This window comes from Cervus canadensis, chromosome 8 (genome assembly GCF_019320065.1).
Source record: "Cervus canadensis isolate Bull #8, Minnesota chromosome 8, ASM1932006v1, whole genome shotgun sequence".
Classification (NCBI taxonomy): domain Eukaryota; kingdom Metazoa; phylum Chordata; class Mammalia; order Artiodactyla; family Cervidae; genus Cervus; species Cervus canadensis.
In genome coordinates, this window is record NC_057393.1 from 78,888,602 (window position 1) to 78,906,709 (window position 18,108).

General features: G+C 40.6%; 1 protein-coding gene across 4 annotated transcripts in view; it reads right to left on the reverse strand.

Annotated features, from left to right (window-relative positions):
* The window catches only part of BICC1 (BicC family RNA binding protein 1), a 358,569-nt gene that overhangs the window by 85,431 nt on the left and 255,030 nt on the right, over positions 1-18,108 (reverse strand). The window lies entirely within an intron of this gene.

Here is an 18,108-nt window from a genome sequence, read left to right on the forward strand (position 1 = left end):
CTGTCAGACCAAGACGGCCTGCTCCACCAAGTATTCAGCTTCTTTCTTAAGTTTTTTTTTTTTTTTTTTTGGATGTGGATCATTTTTAAAGTTTTTGTTGATTTTATTACAATACTGCTTCCATTTTATGTTCTGGTTATGTTACGCTCCCCAACAAGGGATTGAACCCACCCCCAACTGGAAGGTGAATTCAACCATGGGACTGCCAGGCAAGTCTTTTGTCTTCTTTTGATGAGAAAGCCTGCCTGAGGCTGAGGTGATGACACAGACAACCCCACACTGAGGACTTGGACTGTTTCTCCTCTCATGAAAGGACTGACTTTTAGGGGGTGGACTCCACGCCTTATGTAGGTTAAGTATCACACTCCTTAGGTCTTGGCAGACATTGTTTTGAAAAGACTGATTCCTTCTTATTGTTCAACACAAGTCAATTTCACAACAGCAGAAAACGGTAATGCAGTTTTCTTTTTACTTTCTTTTCCTTTGCTCTCTCTGCCTTCCTCCCTCCCTTCCCCCACCCCTATTTCCACCTCTGAGTCTCTCTTTGTCCACAGGCTACGCAAATACATTTTCATCACATGTTCATGTTTACTCCAGCACATTACTGGAAATATCTTGGCACCTTCTTATGTTCCTTGATAAATATGTTGTTGAGAAATATGTGTGGATTCAGCAGCACTTAAAATTTGCTTTAATATTTTCTTGGCTTCTACACAACTTTTATCTCTAAAGGCATTTGTTTTCGTGTTCCTCCCCAAACACCACTATTTTAAATACATACATAAATCTCTGTTGTGCCAACATCAAATCTATATAAGTGGGATTTCTATAAACCACAGCATCATTCTAAAGTCACAGTTTCTTACTGGGGTGGGGGGAGGTCAATGCATTATCTTTGTGGGGTCTGTGAACCTCCCTAAAACTGAAATCAAAGACTCTGTACACACGCTTTAGTGAAATTTTAGAGTACAGTTTCAGGAATACTTAAAACATGAATGCTAACCAATAAAATGATACCAAATTTGTGTTCATCATTACTTTCCTTAAGTTATTATAAGAGACACAAAAGAAAACAGTAACAAAGAATGGAAGGTCTGGGACTACCGTGGTGGTCCAGTAGATAACACTCAGCTCCCAATGCAGGGGGCCCAGGTCTGATCTCCGGTCAGGGACCTAGATCCCACATGCACAATTAAAGATACTGCATGCTACACCTGGGGCTTCCCTGATAGATCAGTTGGTAAAGAATCCACCTGCACATTATACAGAGTGAAGTAAGCCAGAAAGATAAAGACCATTACAGTATACTAACACATATATGTGGAATTTAGAAAGATGGTAATGATAACCCTATATGCAAAACAGAAAAAGAGACACAGATGTACAGAACAGACTTTTGGACTCTGTGGGAGAAGGCAAGGGTGGGATGTTTCGAGAGAACAGCATGAAAACATGTGTATTATCTAGGGTGAAACAGATCACCAGCCCAGGTTGGATGCATGAGACAAGTGCTCGGGCCTGGTGCACTGGGAAGACCCAGAGGGATCGGTTAGAGAGGGAAGTGGAAGGGGGGATCGGGATGGGGAATACATGCAAATCCATGGCTGATTCATGTCAATGTATGGCAAAAACCACTACAATACTGTAAAGTAATTAGCCTCCAACTAATAAAAATAAATGAAAAAAAAAAAAAAAAGAATCCACCTGCAATGCAGGAGACCCCAGTTCAATTCCTGGGTCAGGAAGACCTGCTGGAAAAGGGTTAGGCTACCCACTCCAGTATTCCTGGGCTTCCCTTGTGGCTCAGCTGGTAAAGAATCTGCCTGCAATGCAGAAGACTTGCATTCGGAAGATCCCCTGGAGAAGGGAAAGGCTACCCACTCCAGTATTCTGGCCTGGAGAATTCCATGGACAATACAGTCCATGGGGTCACAAAGAGTCAGACATGACTGAGCGACTTTCACTTTCATGCTACAACTGAGACCCAGCACAGTCCAATTAAAAAAAAAAAAAAAAGCAGGTCTGTGAAAGAAGGCACGACTGAATCAAATTCTCTTTGCTTAAAAATCCTATATATTTTATTAGAGCAGAAGTCCTGGAACTTTCACCATTCTGCTCCAGAAATGGATCTTCATTCAACAGATGATATGAAATCTTGTTTCAGAACAACTCATAGAGAGTGTACTAAAGAACTTCAGACCTGGAAAGGAACAGAGTCCTAGCCTGCCTTCCTGTCCTTCATCAAAGGTCACTAAGGGCCCCCACTGGGTGGGGCACACCCTACAGAGTCCAGCTGCAGTGCAGATGACAACATAGTCTGAGCCAGGTAGGGGACCACGTATTTTAATACTTCCCACTCCCAGGATGCTTTCTTCTATAGAACACTCCTCCCCAAGTGTCATCTAGAATGCCATATTTTTTGGTGACGGAACGTGTACTACTTTACCAGATAGCAGACGTTAGCTGTTAAAAATAACTCTCTTCATACCATCTTTCTCATCATAAACCTCCAAAGATTCCTCAACCTTACGGAATTAAAAGGTGGACCAGGTGGTTGAGAATACACCTTGCAATGCAGGGGATGCAGGTTCAATTCCTGGTCAGAGAGCTAAGATCCCACATGCCTCTGAGCCTGCACACCACAGCTAGAGAAGGTGGAGCACCAAAATGAAGACCCAGCGCAGCCAGAATTAAAAAACAGCATGGACTGTTGCCCGCATTATCGAAAGCCCGTGTGACTGGGACCACACCCAGCCATTTCTCTTTCACTCCCCTTCTTTCCCTTCATATAAGCTGCACTACAGCCCAATCTGAACAGTCCACATTACACCAACATGTCCTAAGGCCTCCCATCTCCCTGCCACGGTGCCTGGAGACACTGGACACTGTACGCTCCTCCCTTCAGCTCCACCTGGCCCATTCACACCTGCCAAGATCAACTCAAATGTCACGGTTCATCAGGTCCCTCCAGTGCATCTCTGCTGGCTTCTCCTTTCCCTGTTCATCCTCCAACAGGCCTGTCGCATGCTCCACTATCATCCACACCCCTTCCAGTCTCCTGAAGTCCGAAGGCTCCTGGATCTGACTGTACATGGTGTGTCCCCTTTCTACATCCTCCTCAGAACATACTGCTCACTGCATCTTGAGTGCAGGTGGGAGATGACTCTGGACTTTACTCCAGTGACAGGTGTCTGCTCCCCGGTCTTTCTGATGCAGAGGTCCCCTCCCCTTCCACACTAAAAACTCACCCCCTTGGCCCACCCATCATTGCCATTCAGACTCTGGCACAGTCATCATCTATGTGTCCATTTTGTGCAGTGTGACCCTTGCTTGTTCAGCTAGGAGCTGACTTTAAGTGTGCGTGCGTGCTAAGTCGCTTCAGTCTGTCCGACTCTGCGTGCTCCTCTGTCCATAGGCTTCTGCAGGCAAGAATGCTAGAGTGGGTTGCCGTTTTCCTCCTCCAGGGGGTCTTCCTGACCCAGGGACTGAACCCAAGTCTCCTGCATCTCCTGCACTGCAGACAGATTCCTTACCCACTGAACCACCTGGGAAGCCTGACTTTAAGTGGAGTAACTTTAAGTTTTTGAATCCTCCATCTCTCACACAAAGTAGGTGTCCCACACACATAGCTGTGAGGAAGAAATGATAGTAGTGGGGACAGCATAACCGGTTTAGGTCTATAGAACCTTTTGCTCCCTCTGTTAAAGCCAACAAAGTTGGCATTTGTAACCGCACCAAAGACTCAACACGGCTGGTACAGTGACTTCGAAAACCAGAACCCCAGAGTTTTCTCATTGCATCTCCCCTCCTTGGACTATCCAACAGTGCAAACAACTCCTCATGTTTTACTATAGTTTCTAATATATATATATGATATTCAAATATCTCTGATTTGCTTTATTATGTATTTCTCTCTTTTAAAGGGAAACTCCTATGGAACTGTTAGCATTGCCCTCGGAAAGAGAGAAGATAAACAACGATAGGATAAGCTCTTATTCCTGACTTTTTAGAAAAACTTTTATATATGGTTTGACATCTGTTTGTTTTCCCTCGCTTTCAATGAGTATTAGGAATGTAGGACATAGCAATACGATCTATCCTCAGTGAGGACAGATTCAGCAGTTTGTGAGAGGATAACATTTGAAAAAAGAAAGACAAGAATTAAAATGGATGCATCCATTTTGCCAACATCTCACAGTTCCTCTCAAAAGGAAAGCAAAATATCGGATTAGATCATTATGGCCACAACAGGAATTCTAAAGGCTGGAAATCAATGAAGATAAATTCAGCATAAATCCATCATGTCTCTACCATTTATATTTTCCATGGCAGAGGCTCTTGATGATACTTATAAACTAGAAAACAAAGCAAAGGAGTTGGAAGCTAGACTTCTAAAAGTTAAACTAGGTCATATCTGCTAAACATTACAAGTGATTACTCAGAAAATTTTAAGAATTCTCATTTTGCAATTATAATTAAAAACTTAACCGCTGATTTAGACAGCTTGGAAGGAACATAAAATAAAGACATAGAGACATGAAATTCTTTGCAAGTCCTAGTTTCAAAATTCTCCTACGTTCATACTAATCAGTACAAAAGTCTCCAAGCTACACTACAGTGAAGTCGCTCAGTCGTGTCCGACTGTAACCCCATGGACTGTAGCCTACCAGACTCCTCCATCCATGGGATTTTCCAAGCAAGAGTACTGGAGTGGGTTGCCATTTCCTTCTCCAGGGGATCTTCCTGACCCATGGATTGTACCTGGGTCTCCCCACTGCAGGCAGAAGCTTTACCATCTGAGCCACCAAGAAAGCCCAATCTACACTACTTTATTTAATATCTCCTATTTTACTGCCCACTTTTAGGAATTTAGGTACCAAATCTCACATATCTTCTCAGCTTCCCAGATGCTAAAGTATATTGTTAGTGAAGTAAAATATATGAGATAAAAAGCCATCAGTATTCACAAAAATATTTTCCAAAGAAAAATAACCATTATTGAGTTCTTAAGTTCAGCACTATTCATGTATACACAGTTGGGCCAAGAATAGTTCAGAGAACACTCATTAACAGACACATTTAAAATCAAAGAAAATATGTGACATGGTACTTATAAGCATAATGGTATAAAATCATTCCCTAATAAAACACAGGCATGAAAGGAGGATGGCTTTCAAAAGTATGAGATTTTGTTGTTGAAGAAGACATCTTATTAACACCTTCAGCTGATAACTCTGAGATGATCCAAATTTTATTGTGATTTACATAACAAATAAAAATGTATATGCTAAGGAAGTGAAACATTTTCTTGCACCCACACTCATTTACTCTTCCTACTCCATTTCATGGCAAAGTGGTAAAGAATCTGCCTGCCAATGCAAGAAATGCAGGGTCAGGAAGCTCCTCTGGAGAAGAAAATGGCAACAGATGCCAGTATTCTTGCCTGGGAAATTCCATGGACAGAGGAGCCTGGTAGGCTACAGTCCACAGGGTCACAAACAGTCAGACACGACTAAGCACGCATGCCATTCCACTCCATTTCAAGAGGAGCAATGGAATTTAAAAATACACACATGGGGTCATTCTTCTACTATATAATCCAGCAAGTTTCAGCTGCCCTGCCAGCCAGGGCCTGCCACCCCTCTCTACCCCTGCCCCGTAGCCCTACTCTCAAGACTAGATTTGGCTTTATTCTGGTTCACAGGCAGGGTTTTTGTGTGTGTGTGTGTGTGTGTGTGTTTTTCGGAATATAGTGCAGCATGAACCACTTCTGCAACCACCAGACAGTACACAGCATCCCCACTGCCAGCCAGAAATGACAGAGATTTTCGAAGCAGCAGGAGGCAGCTTTGGGGAGTAGAGTGTGGGGCTGACTCGGAACTGAGCCAATAGGAATATTTCCGTGCTGCATCCAGTAACACCACACACGCTCTAATGTTACTGTGAACTGGAAAGATTTCATGTGCCCTGTGGACTAACTTTATTGTGTGCCTTGAAAAGAGATAGGAGTTGGATTTGCTGGCAGCTTTCAACAGACCCATTCTTTTCAGTAACACCTGCTTCTGTTGATTAAATTTTAACAGGGCCTTTTTTTCTTAATAGATTTCAGGAGGAGACATGGAATGTGTGTGCATGCTCATTCGCTCAGCCATGTCCAACTCTTTTGTGACCCCATGGACTGTAGCCCGCTAGGCTCCTCTGTCCATGGGATTTTCTAGGCAATACTGGAGTGGGTTCCCATTTCTTTCTTCAGGAGATCTTCCAGACCCAGGGATCAAACCTGCATCTCATACATTGGCAGGTGGATTCTCTACCACTGAGCCACCAGGGAAGCCCAGACACAGAACAGGCATCAACTTTTCTGACGTAAGTATTTCATAAGAACAGAAGCATGAAACGTACCCTTTTAGAGCAGAAGTATTTCCCCCTCTGATCTTTAGCTCAGAATCCAAGATGTTGGTTGGAGAAAGGTGAGATCGCTTCCTTGGTAGTCCAACCCATGCAGAACTGCTGCCTAGCTAAGTTTTCAAATCTAGGTAACAAAGGGATTCTCACGGCCTTGACAGAGAACATGGCTTCAGGTTCACACTGGGCCTTTCTTATGTGCAATTTCATTCATGTGGACATCACTCATTCTCAGTATCAAAGTTTTGAGCTAGGCTGGGCTTTAACTTTCCTTTGGAAATGAAGGAAGTGCTTAAATAAGTAAATGAATATAAATAAAAATGTCTGGGCAAGAGAAATGCTATTCAAACACCATCAGGTCCAGTAGAAGCCAAATGTATACATTTTAAACCACAGAATACCTATAAAATCATAATAACAAATCATCAAAGTGTCTCCTCAGGAATATTAGGTCATCATTTGAGAATGCAACCCAGAGAAGGATAAGAAAACTGTCTTCTAATAATATCTTTTGGATTCAGATTTTCCCCTAATTAACACAGGTATCACACTGATTATTCTAGATCAACAGTGATTTACTGGAATATTTGTGCTCACATAATCTGTTGACAATTCCCTGACAGGCTAGTGAACTTGCCCAGTTTCACCTATTTTTGTTTCCTCAGTGTCCCTAAATTTCAGTTCATTGATTTTCTATCTTTATCTCCATCAAACAAAGATTAGAGAAAATTAAAGGCATAAAATTTAAAACCAACCCCTTTCCCTGCTTTAGGAAGGAACCAAGAAACACCTGATCTGAAACAAAAACGGGAATTACAGCTTAGTTTTCAAGGCTTTAAGCTTCTCTTCCCCAAGTCTGGAGAGGGTTTTACGCTAACTCAGATCTTTTTGCCCTTCTGCTGTATCAGCACACACACATGTATCACCTTCTTCATTTTCTGTACGATTTTTACTGCCTCAAGCACTTCTTTAGTTTTTTCATCCACAAGTGAATTTCGGATCCCTTCCAAGTTAGTGGATCTTTCTGCCAATAAGGTGTCCGGAAAAGGATACAGCATTCCAAGTACAGATTTTCCCCATAGTCACATAAACTAGATTTTTTCCACATCTGTTGCTCACGTCTAAGGTCTCTGGGTAAGTGAGTTGAATTCTTAAGGATCCTTGATGGAATTGTGTTTCTGGCAATCTGCAGTCGCTTCCAGCTCTCTTTGATCATTTACTTAGTAACATTGAAAAGCTTATGGTGGGCAAACGGTTATTATCAAAGTAAAATCTATATGAGTTCTGGTTCTCCTGATGTGAATGGTTTCTTCACTCATAAAATGGTTTTGATAAAACATCAGTATGCATTATTGCACTTCTACCTTCTAGGGGCCCCAAAGCATCACTAAACTTACAGCAATTTTATCACTGAGTCTTTGCTTGGTATTCCTCCTCAGTCTCTTTTCCTGCCTTGTCTACCTCTGCTTCCAGGGTATCCCCTTTAGGATCTGTCTTTTGCCCGAATAATCCATTTCCTCATGTAGTATTAACACCCTGATGCATTCAAATTCTGGTTTCCCAACTCTGATCACCCTATAGTTCCAGCCACCCAGTAAGCAACTTCCCACTTTCCTCACCCTCTCCAATTTCAACGTGGCAAATCCAGAATTTATTACTATACTCTCTCCTTTTGGGAGAAATGAAGATCTCCATGGCTGAGGAATGAACATGCTTGTGCAAAGAACAGTTCAAAGATTAACAGATCAGAGTATGTGATCCTGTCCTACTTGACAAGGTCTGTGCTCACAACTAGGTTCCTCCTGGTTCTCTTCAGTGTACCAGCCAGGGGGGCACAGTCCATTATCAGAAATCATCATGCTTGTTTTTTTCTTTGACTAATTCCAAAATGTATGAGGCTTACTTACACCTGAAAACATTTTCTTCCTTCATCTAAACTAGATCTAACTTGTCTTTTGGGAATACTGTCTTAGGAAAAGCCCAGTTGTATATATTCATAGTTTTAAAAATCACCTATAAAAGTTGACCAACTCCTGCTACCGGCTACAGTGGCTAGTACCTAAACAATGAGAAAAACAAAAGATAAAGTATTTTAGGCATCCTTCCCAAAATCTCTAATAAAGTAGCTATCCTAACTTTTCAGGGTTTATTTATTATTGGAAAACTCTATTATTTTTATCCCTGGTAGAAATGGTCACAGTTGTGCAAATTTGAAGATCTGATGGAACTACAGCTGGTTATTAGGAGGGAAATTATGTCATGATCACAACTCAATACTCAGTTGCTTCCCCTATCATTCCTCATTCAAAAAAGTAAAAGATCACAGGGCCTTGAAACAAAAATGTAAAACATTTAGAACCTAAGAAATTCCAACAGACTTTCTAATCTACTGAGTCTAATGAACACATGGTGATTTGCTCCGTGTGGCAGTGAGGAGTGTGCAAATATTCTTTATTTAAAGATTAAACCACTCAAGTACTGTGATATACTTGTAAGGCTAATCTAGAAAAAAATTAATACTCTTTGTTTTTTAAAGTTCCAATGTACCCTTGCAATTTTGGCCAATGTCTTTTAACTTCCATCTCACAATAAAAACTCAACATGGCCCAAAAGAATATATGCATTTCAATGTTCACTGCAGCACTGTTTATAGTAGCCAAGACATGGAAGCAACCTAAATGTCCATCGAGAGACGAGTGGGTAAAGAAGATGTAGTACATGTATATAATGGAATACTACCCAGCCATTTAAGAAAATGAAATAATGCCACTTGCAGCAACATGGATGAACCTAGAGATTGTCATACTGAGTGAAGTAAGTTAGACAGAGACAGAGAAATAATGTATGACATACCTTATATATAGAATCCAAAAAGAAATTATACAAATGAACTTATTTACAAAACAGAAACAGACTCACAGACTTAGAGAACAAACATGGTTGCTGGGGGGAAGGATGGAAGGAAAGGATAGGTAGGGAGTTTAGGATGGTCAGCTACATACTGCTGTATTTAAAATGGACAACCCACAAGGTCCTACTAGATAGCACAGGGAACTGTACTCAATGTTATGTTGCAGCCTGGATGAGCGATTTTGGGGGGAAACGGATATAGGTATATGTATGACTGAGCCTCTTTGCTGTCTACCTAAAACTATCACAACATTGTTAAATGGCTATCAGTTCAGTCGCTCAGTCGTGGCCGACTCTTTGCAACTCCAGGGACTATAGCATGCTAGGCCTCCCTGTCCATCACCAATTCCCAGAGTTTACTCAAACTTATGTCCATTGAGTCGGTGATGCCATCCAACCATCTCATCCTCTTTGTTGACCCCTTCTTCTCCCACCTTCAATCTTTCCCAGCATCATGGTCTTTTCAAATGAGTCAGTTCTTTGCATCAAGTGACCAAAGTATTGGAACTTCAGTTTCAGAATCAGTCCTTCCAATGAATATTCAGGACTGATCTCCTTTAGGATGGACTGGTTGGATCTCCTTTCAGTCCAAGGGACTCTCAAGAGTCTTCTCCAACACCACAGTTCAAAAGCATCAATTCTTCAGTGCTCAGCTTTCTTTATAGTCCAACTCTCACATCCATACATGACACTGCAAAAACTACAGCTTTGACTAGACGGACCTTTGCTGGCAAAGTTTTTTTTAATATGCTTTTTAATATGTTATCTAGGTTGGTCATAACTTTTCTTCCAAGGAGCAAGCAACTCCAATGTAAAATAAAAAAACAGGTTGAATTGGTTCATAGTGCTTTTCAGGTCTACTATATCCTTCTACTTCTCTGTATTCTATTAATTTTTGAGAGTTTGACATTGAATTCCAACTAAAAATCTTAATTTATCTACTTAAAAAAATAATTGCAATATGTAGTGGAACAATATGTAACTTTTTTCTGTATTTTCCAAGTCTCCTTTGAGTTATCATATTTTCATAATTTAAAAAATAAAAATTTAAATAAAATATAAAGTTTAAAAAAAAACTCAATTGCTGTGTAAAGAAAATTTTGAAAAGAGAATGTACAGAAGCTTAATGCCACATATATCACCTGGTACAAATGACCCATTATGACAGCCAATCTACTCGCTTAAACCAGACAGGCTGGACCTTACCTACAGCAAGGCTGACCACAGGCCCCAGAGTTTGTATAGAAGAACACCAGCTACTTAATAACCTATTCCTATTTCTTTTACCATATGATGTGGAAACAAAAGAAAACAAAGTTGACTGTATTTTTGGCCAGATACCATGATAAAAATATATCATATAAAACCTTATGGATCTTGATTTTGGCAGTTCCACAGTATAATTTAGACATTTTTTGCTGTATTCAGCAGACCTGACAACTGCATTCTCCAGTTTTCACAGACATTCCCATCAAGTCTGGCTGCAAAACAGATTTCAATGTCTGATCAGATTTCCTCACTTTGGTGGCACCTCTCACAGCCTCTTGTTTTGTTCTCTTTAAGTTTCCATGATTTTTGTTTTTCTGTGTTTGTACACTCTTCAGCATTCCCTTACTTGGCCCTGAATCTGATCAGCTCTGAGAGTCTCCTGGCCACAAAGTTCTCTGAGAGTGAGGAGGAACTGGCCCACCCCAGGTTAGAGAGACAGTCTGTACAGGCTCTTTCCAACATAAATCAACAACAAAGACATGCGGGGAAACCAGGGTCATGAGGGAAAGCAGTGCCAACTTGGAAACAAACACCTGGAAAAGAGTTTGGTTTCCCAATGAATCCTGGACTCACACCTACAAAACAAAGTCGACTTCTATGCTTTGACCTATTTTTATCCAACTATAGGCTCCCAGTTCTTTCCTGATGGGAGTATCTCCCAAGAATTTTTTTCCAGTCAATATGGAAATGGTTGCTTTTATCAGCGGCTGATACAAACTTCAAAACCCGTGAGTTTGGGACTTCCCTGGTGGTCCAGTGGCTAAGAATCTGCCTTGTCATGCAGGGGATGTGGGTTTAATCCCTGGTTGAGGGACTAAGATCCCACATGCTGGTGGAGCAGCTAAGCCCAGGTGCTGCTACTCCTGAAGCCTGCACACTCCACAGACCGAGTGCCACAACTAGAGAGTCCGTGCACTACAATGAAAGATCCTTCATGACACAGCAAAGATCCCATGCGCTGCAACTAAGACCAACATAGTCAAATAAATAAAGATTCTTTAAAACCCATGAGTTCTTGGACTGTGTTGATGAAAAGGGTTATAAAGGCACTTACTCCAGACTCCTAGAAGATGAGGGTGTTCTCCCAAGAATCAGAGTACCAGGCCAATCCTTGCTCTGCAGTCTCCAGAAAAGAAGCCCCGTCAGCTCCTTCAGTTAGTGCTTTCTCTCTAAGACAGACTTAAGGAACCCGTAGCCGGAACCATTTGTTAATAGTCTACTCTCAACAACCCTTATCTATAGGAGCACAGAGTCCTTTTGCGATCTTAAATATTTAAGCACACAAACACTTCTACATTTTTCTAAGTGATTGTATTGAACTAGAGACAGATGGAACTAATTAACACCCAAGGGAAATCACAGTAAACCATCTCTAAAACTGTATGTTGATGGGGTTCTCTGCCAGTTCCTTCAAATGGAAACTGATTTAAGGTCCCAGGGAGCTTAAAGTCCTTCAGTGACTCATTTTTAGTGTTCCTCTCATGTAGATCTTCAACTTTGTCATTGCCTCCTCTTTGAGGATTTGTGCATCTCCTCTTGCAATTAGAGGGGCTTCCCTAGTGGCTCAGATGGTAAAGCATCTGCCTGCAATGCGGGAGACCCAGGTTCGAACCCTAGGTCGGGAAGATGCCCCGGAGAAGGAAGTAGCAACCCAGTCCAGTACTCTTGCCTGGAAAATTCCATGGACAAAGGAGCCTTGTAGGCTACAGTCAATGGGGTCGCAAAGAGTAGGACATGACTGAGGGACTTCGCTTCACTTCTTGCAATTAGAAAGGAATCAACTTTCTTCCCAGTCCCATCCTACAGAGGGATCTCAGCATCATCTAGTTTCATATGAAGTCATCATACTGTTTAGAAATTCACAGCATCTAACTTTACAAAAAATCTTAAATCATGAGATTTAACAATGAACTTCACATCTTTTATAACAGAGTGAAGACGTTTTTGTCAGGACTTCCCTGGTGGTCTAGCAGTTAAGAATCAGCCTGCCAATGCAGGGGACATTGGTTTGGTTCTCAGTCCAGGAAGATCCTACCTGCCTCAGGGCAACTAAGTCCATGAGCCACAACTACTGAGCCTGCGGCCTAGAGCCTGTGCTCCACAACAACAGAAGCCCCCGCAATGAGAAGCCCAGGCACCGCAACTAGACAGCAGCCCGACAGCTCGCTGCAACTAGGGAAAACCCATGAGTAGCAATGAAAACCCAACTTGGCCAAAAATAAAAAGATAAACAAATAAATCTCAAAAAAAAAAAAAGACTTTGTCTGTATAGGAATTGAAATAACCTTAGAAACCTTTCAGAAAATAACCAAAGGACAGCTGTGTGTTACTTCTCCACTAGTTCCTCTGGTCCTATTTGAGTTCATTTGAGTTCATTTATGTCAATCATAACTAATGTAATGATAAGCAACAGAGATTCCTGTAGTCTCTAATGGCAACTCTGCATGGTTTACAGCTCAAATTTCCAGGTTCTCTGATACTAGCCTAGCTATGCCTTTGAACTCCTTAATAGAACTCCTTAAATTTTATACAACTGAGAGCAAAGCAAAATAAGTGTTGTCTAATAGTGCTTCGTTGCTCAGCTGTGTCCAACTCCTGGCGACCCCATAGATTGTAGCCTGCCAGGCTCCTCTGTCCATGGAATTCTCCAAGCAAGAATACTGAAGTGGGTTGCCATGCCCTCCTCCAGGGGATCTTCCCAACACAGGGATCGAATCCAGGTCTCCCACATTACAGTCTGATTCTTTACTGTCTGATCCACTAGGAAGGTGTCTACAGACATGCAAATAAATCCTGTCCCCTGGTGATTCAATTAACTTCCTTTCCCGTTCCCATTAGAAAAAAACCAACTTCAGATACATTTGTAAATTCACATGTAAACCTTTATTCCATATAAACCTTTATTCCATATAAACTTGTGCTTCTTCTTTGAGAGGTTATAATATCTGTCTGGTTCTCTCACTAATAATGAGATAAATAAAATCTTTAACACATGTTCAATTTATATCTGTAGGAGAGTCAGGATTTTTCATTTGGGGGGAAATGATCCTTTAAGTCTAAAACCAATAATTCCCAAGGCTATGAATAAAGACAATTTAAATCCTATTACAATAGATTCTGAAAAGCATTTTTTGGCTAACAGAAATTTCTCTGCATTCTAAGACAGTTTAAATAAATGATTTAGAAAATGTATTCCCATAATGTTTGGTGGTGATGTATTTATGGTGGTGAGATCTCAGCTGGGATGTACACATAAGCTTCTCTGTGGAAGACAACATAATATATGAGTTCTACAGTTTAACAAAAAGCAAAACTGTTAGGAACAGACATACCAAGGAGCTAAAAAATAGTGGAAACTGTCACTTGGTGACTCAGCAATCTGCTGTGTGAGTATAATCTATAATAATTTAACACCCTTGATGGAATAAAGGTTCCTTGAGAAAACAAATCCTGTTCTCAGACCTGGCAACAACCAGGCTTCTTTTAGCATCATCAGCTCTTCCCACAATATATGAATTCCCAGTGGACTTACTATCAAAACCAAAAACAGAGCTAAGAATGTGTTTGTTTAAAACGTGTTGATGAAAAACAGCTCACATTTGGTCATGTTTCAAATGACCACGATTCTCTCAAAAATGAACAATCTTTCTTATTCCTTTGCCCTTCTTCTTAGTATTTTTATTTTATTAACAGTATTTAATTTTATTTTTAGGTTTCATAAAACAGAATGCCAACACTGAGTTTCTTTCGGATTACAGAAAAAGAGGAAACAGAAAGTATTGTCTTAACAATAAAAGACAATTTAGTAGTTTTCATTCCTTCCCTACTCTTACTTGTAACTTTGTTAAGAAGGTTCTAAGGCACCACACCAGTAAATACAGTAAATACCCAAAGCTGTTCATATCAATTAATCCTTTCTTTGTGCCAGCAAAAGGGCTTAACATGACTGCTTCCCAGATACCTAGGTTGAAATTTTTCCTCTAGAAAAGTCTGCAAAGATTTGAGATTTTACAGGTATCTTTTTGTTCATATTTAAATATATTTACATTCTATTTTAATGCCTGAAGCTATTGTCTTTGGAATCTAAGTTGGACTTTCAGCAAGTGGCCACCTTTAAAAAAAAAAAATCCCATTGGAAAAAATGCTCAGTTTTTGTTTCTTTTCTCTGATCACATTTTATAGAACTTAACAGTTTTTACTCCCAAGAGCAACAGAAATTTTTAACCAGTAAGAAATAACAGAAGCCAGTTCCACCCATTTCATTATCTTGGACCTACAGATGGTGAGAAGAAATGGCTGGTGAAATATTTCTGATGCTTGACAACATTTGGTAAGAACCTAAAGGGTTGAAATGGAATTATTATCCAGCCCAATAGTTTGGTTGTTAGAAGTAACCTTGGCTTTGCCGGATGGAGGACAGGAAGGAATAATGGGCTGGCTTTTCGTCCTAGCCCCAAAAGTGGAGGAAGAGAAGTGGATGAACCATGTGCCAGGAACTGCTTCCTAACTGAGTCTCATATCCATGACAGCAATATAATTGCCTCTACCAGGATCTGCCACAAATTCTTTTTTTTTCCATTTTTAAAGTCTTTATTGAATTTGTTACAATAGTCCTTCTGTTTTATGTCTTGTTTTTTTATTCTGGCCCCAAGGCATGTGGGATCTAGTTTCCCAAGCAGGGATCGAACTCTTACCCCCTGCATTGGAAGGCAAAGTCTTAACCACTGGACCACAGGGAAGTCCTGACAAATTCTATTTTTTATTTGGCAGGGAAGAAGGGCATGAGAAACCATTCGGCAACCTTAATGGCCTGTGAGGGCTCCTGCATAATCTAAAATCTATTAAGTATATGTGGCCCATGCTTAACACAACCAGGGACTACAAGCTTTTGAACAAGTAGTATTCTCTGAATGTTCTTCTGTACTGGTTTTATGAGACATGCAATATATTCTCCTAGCCAAAAATATGAATATTTTTACATGATGGCTCTGGTCCCAGGTTTGGTTCCCAAAGGTCTAATAATCCACAGGATGACTTAAAGAACTAGATATTTAATTTTTTAAGACAGTAGAGAAAACATATTGTGAATGCATGTTGTCTTCTACAGAATGGTTTTGGAAACTGAGCACCATTTCCAAGGTTCTCACCTGGGGTTGTTTCTGAGACAGGGAGTGAAACTTCTCAGTGTTACCAGCTTTCAAGAACTTCAAACCTGTTGCTGTGACAGCAAAAAGAAAAGCTTTTGACGTGAAGGTCAGTTGCGCACAGCTGATATGAGGGGGAGGTTTCAAACTTAAGGACAGGCTGCATCGATATTTATGGCACTCCTGATTCTAACTAATTTTACCCACAAGCAACCTAAATCAATGAATAATCTTTGATGGAAGTCTTATGTGGGTCCCTGTCTTGCCACCTTCTTTATTCCTCAGGATATCTGGGAATGAATGAGCTAGGTGGGGTTCCAGCCTCTCTGAGAGGGTAAGTGACTTACACAGATGTGTGCAGTTAAGAAACACCTCTTAGTGCATAAGACCTCTTGATGCAACTGAAATCCGAGTCAGAAATCCTAAATATTTATCCTCTGAAATATCTATTTGTTAATCATAAGCTACCAGGTGGCACTAGTGGTAAAGAACCTGCCTGCCAATGCAGGAGAAATAAGAGAGGCAGATTCGATCCCTCAATTGGGAAGATCCCCTGGAGGAGGGCATGGCAACCCACTCCAGTACTCTTGCCTAGAGAATTCCATGGGTAGAGAAGCCTGGCGGGCTACAATGCATTGGGTCGCAAACAGTCGGACACAATTGAAGCAACTTAGCATGCACGCACACTCTCGTAGTGAGTGAACTAATGTTTATTTTGCTATCTTTTAAGGACAAAGCAATGTCCACACAGAGGTTTAATATCTGTTGTACTTGTTCCCTCCCACATCTCAATTAGCAGTGCATTTTCCAAGAGAAACATAGAATGTGATAGTTGGGCAATGAATTAGTAATGCTAAGTATTCTTCCTATAGACAATGTGCCATGACTTTAAAGAATTTACTGAAATCTGTATTTCAGTTGAAAACTGTCCACACAGTCACGAGCAAATATAAATTCACAGAATACACTATACATGTAGTGTTAACATCCAACATCCAACAGGGAGGCTGATTTCATTTCAGGGTCAGAGAAATGAAGTTATTTTAGATGCATGCTTTGTATATTCTAAAGTGAGCTATCTATGTTCATATTGTGTATTTTATTTTTTTTCCATTTATTTTTATTAGTTGGAGGCTAATTACTTTACAGTATTGTAGTGGTTTTTGCCATACATTGACATGAATCAGCCATGGATTTACACGTATTCCCCATCCCGATCCCCCCTCCCACCTCCCTCCCCACCCCATCCCTCTGGGTCTTCCCAGTGCACCAGCTCCAAGCACTTGTCTCATGCATCCAACCTGGGCTGGTGATCTGTTTCACCCTTGATAATATACATGTTTCGATGCTGTTCTCTCAAAACATCCCACCCTCGCCTTCTCCCACAGAGTCGAAAAGTCTGTTCTGTACATCTGTGTCTCTTTTTCTGTTTTGACATTGTGTATTTTAATTACATATGGTTATTTTGATGCATAATAGAAGTTTTCTGTCACAGCAATTAAAAAATTAAAGCACCAAGAAAATAAACTGCAATTTTTCATGTTAGCATCTTAGATGTTAGCATCTAAGACAATTCTTTGTAAATGCCATACAAGCATTCCTCACTATCAAAGTCTATTAAATTCATGTTATCTGAATTTATTAGATATCAGGGATTAAAAATCCCTGAGTTTTAATCAGCTTTAGTCTGCTAAGTTTGGATAGCATGGTTTACACAGTACAAAGACTAGAAAGTTCTTTCTCTTCTTTGTCAGATGAAGCCATTTTAAAAGGCATCTCAATGTTGTCAGAGTGTTAAATCAGATATATTTGCACAAAAATAATTCTGTTGATTAAATTCTTGCTTTTTTCCACAAAGGAATTAACTGCTAACTTAATATGTGACTAGAGTTACTATGGAGAACATTCTGGCAAAAATAATAGTAGGTGCTGAAGAGTCCTGATGACCAGGAACCTCTGTGAAAAGATGTGTGGTGATCACATGGGAAACATTTAGGGGTAGGACCAGGGCAAGAGGAAGCAAACCCACAGGGCCCCGCGGTATCCTGCTGGAAAGGGAACCAGAGGTTACCTCAGGAGACTAGACCTAAATATAGGAACAGCTTCAAATCAACAAAATTTTAAGGAAAAACCTGTGGGAGGCAGACGCCAGAGACTCTAAATATCACCTTGCCCCTCTCCTACCCCCACACACAATCTCAAAATGAGCGAGTTTAATTTCACACAGGCATACCTGTGGTTTTCAAGGAAGTAGCAACCCAATCCACTTAGGAGAAGTAAAAGGAAGCCTTTCCAACCAGTCATTAAGTGAGGAGAGCTACTGCTTTCTACGCTATGAGAGGGAATTGAAAAGAAGTTCCCCATGTTGATGATGCCAGCA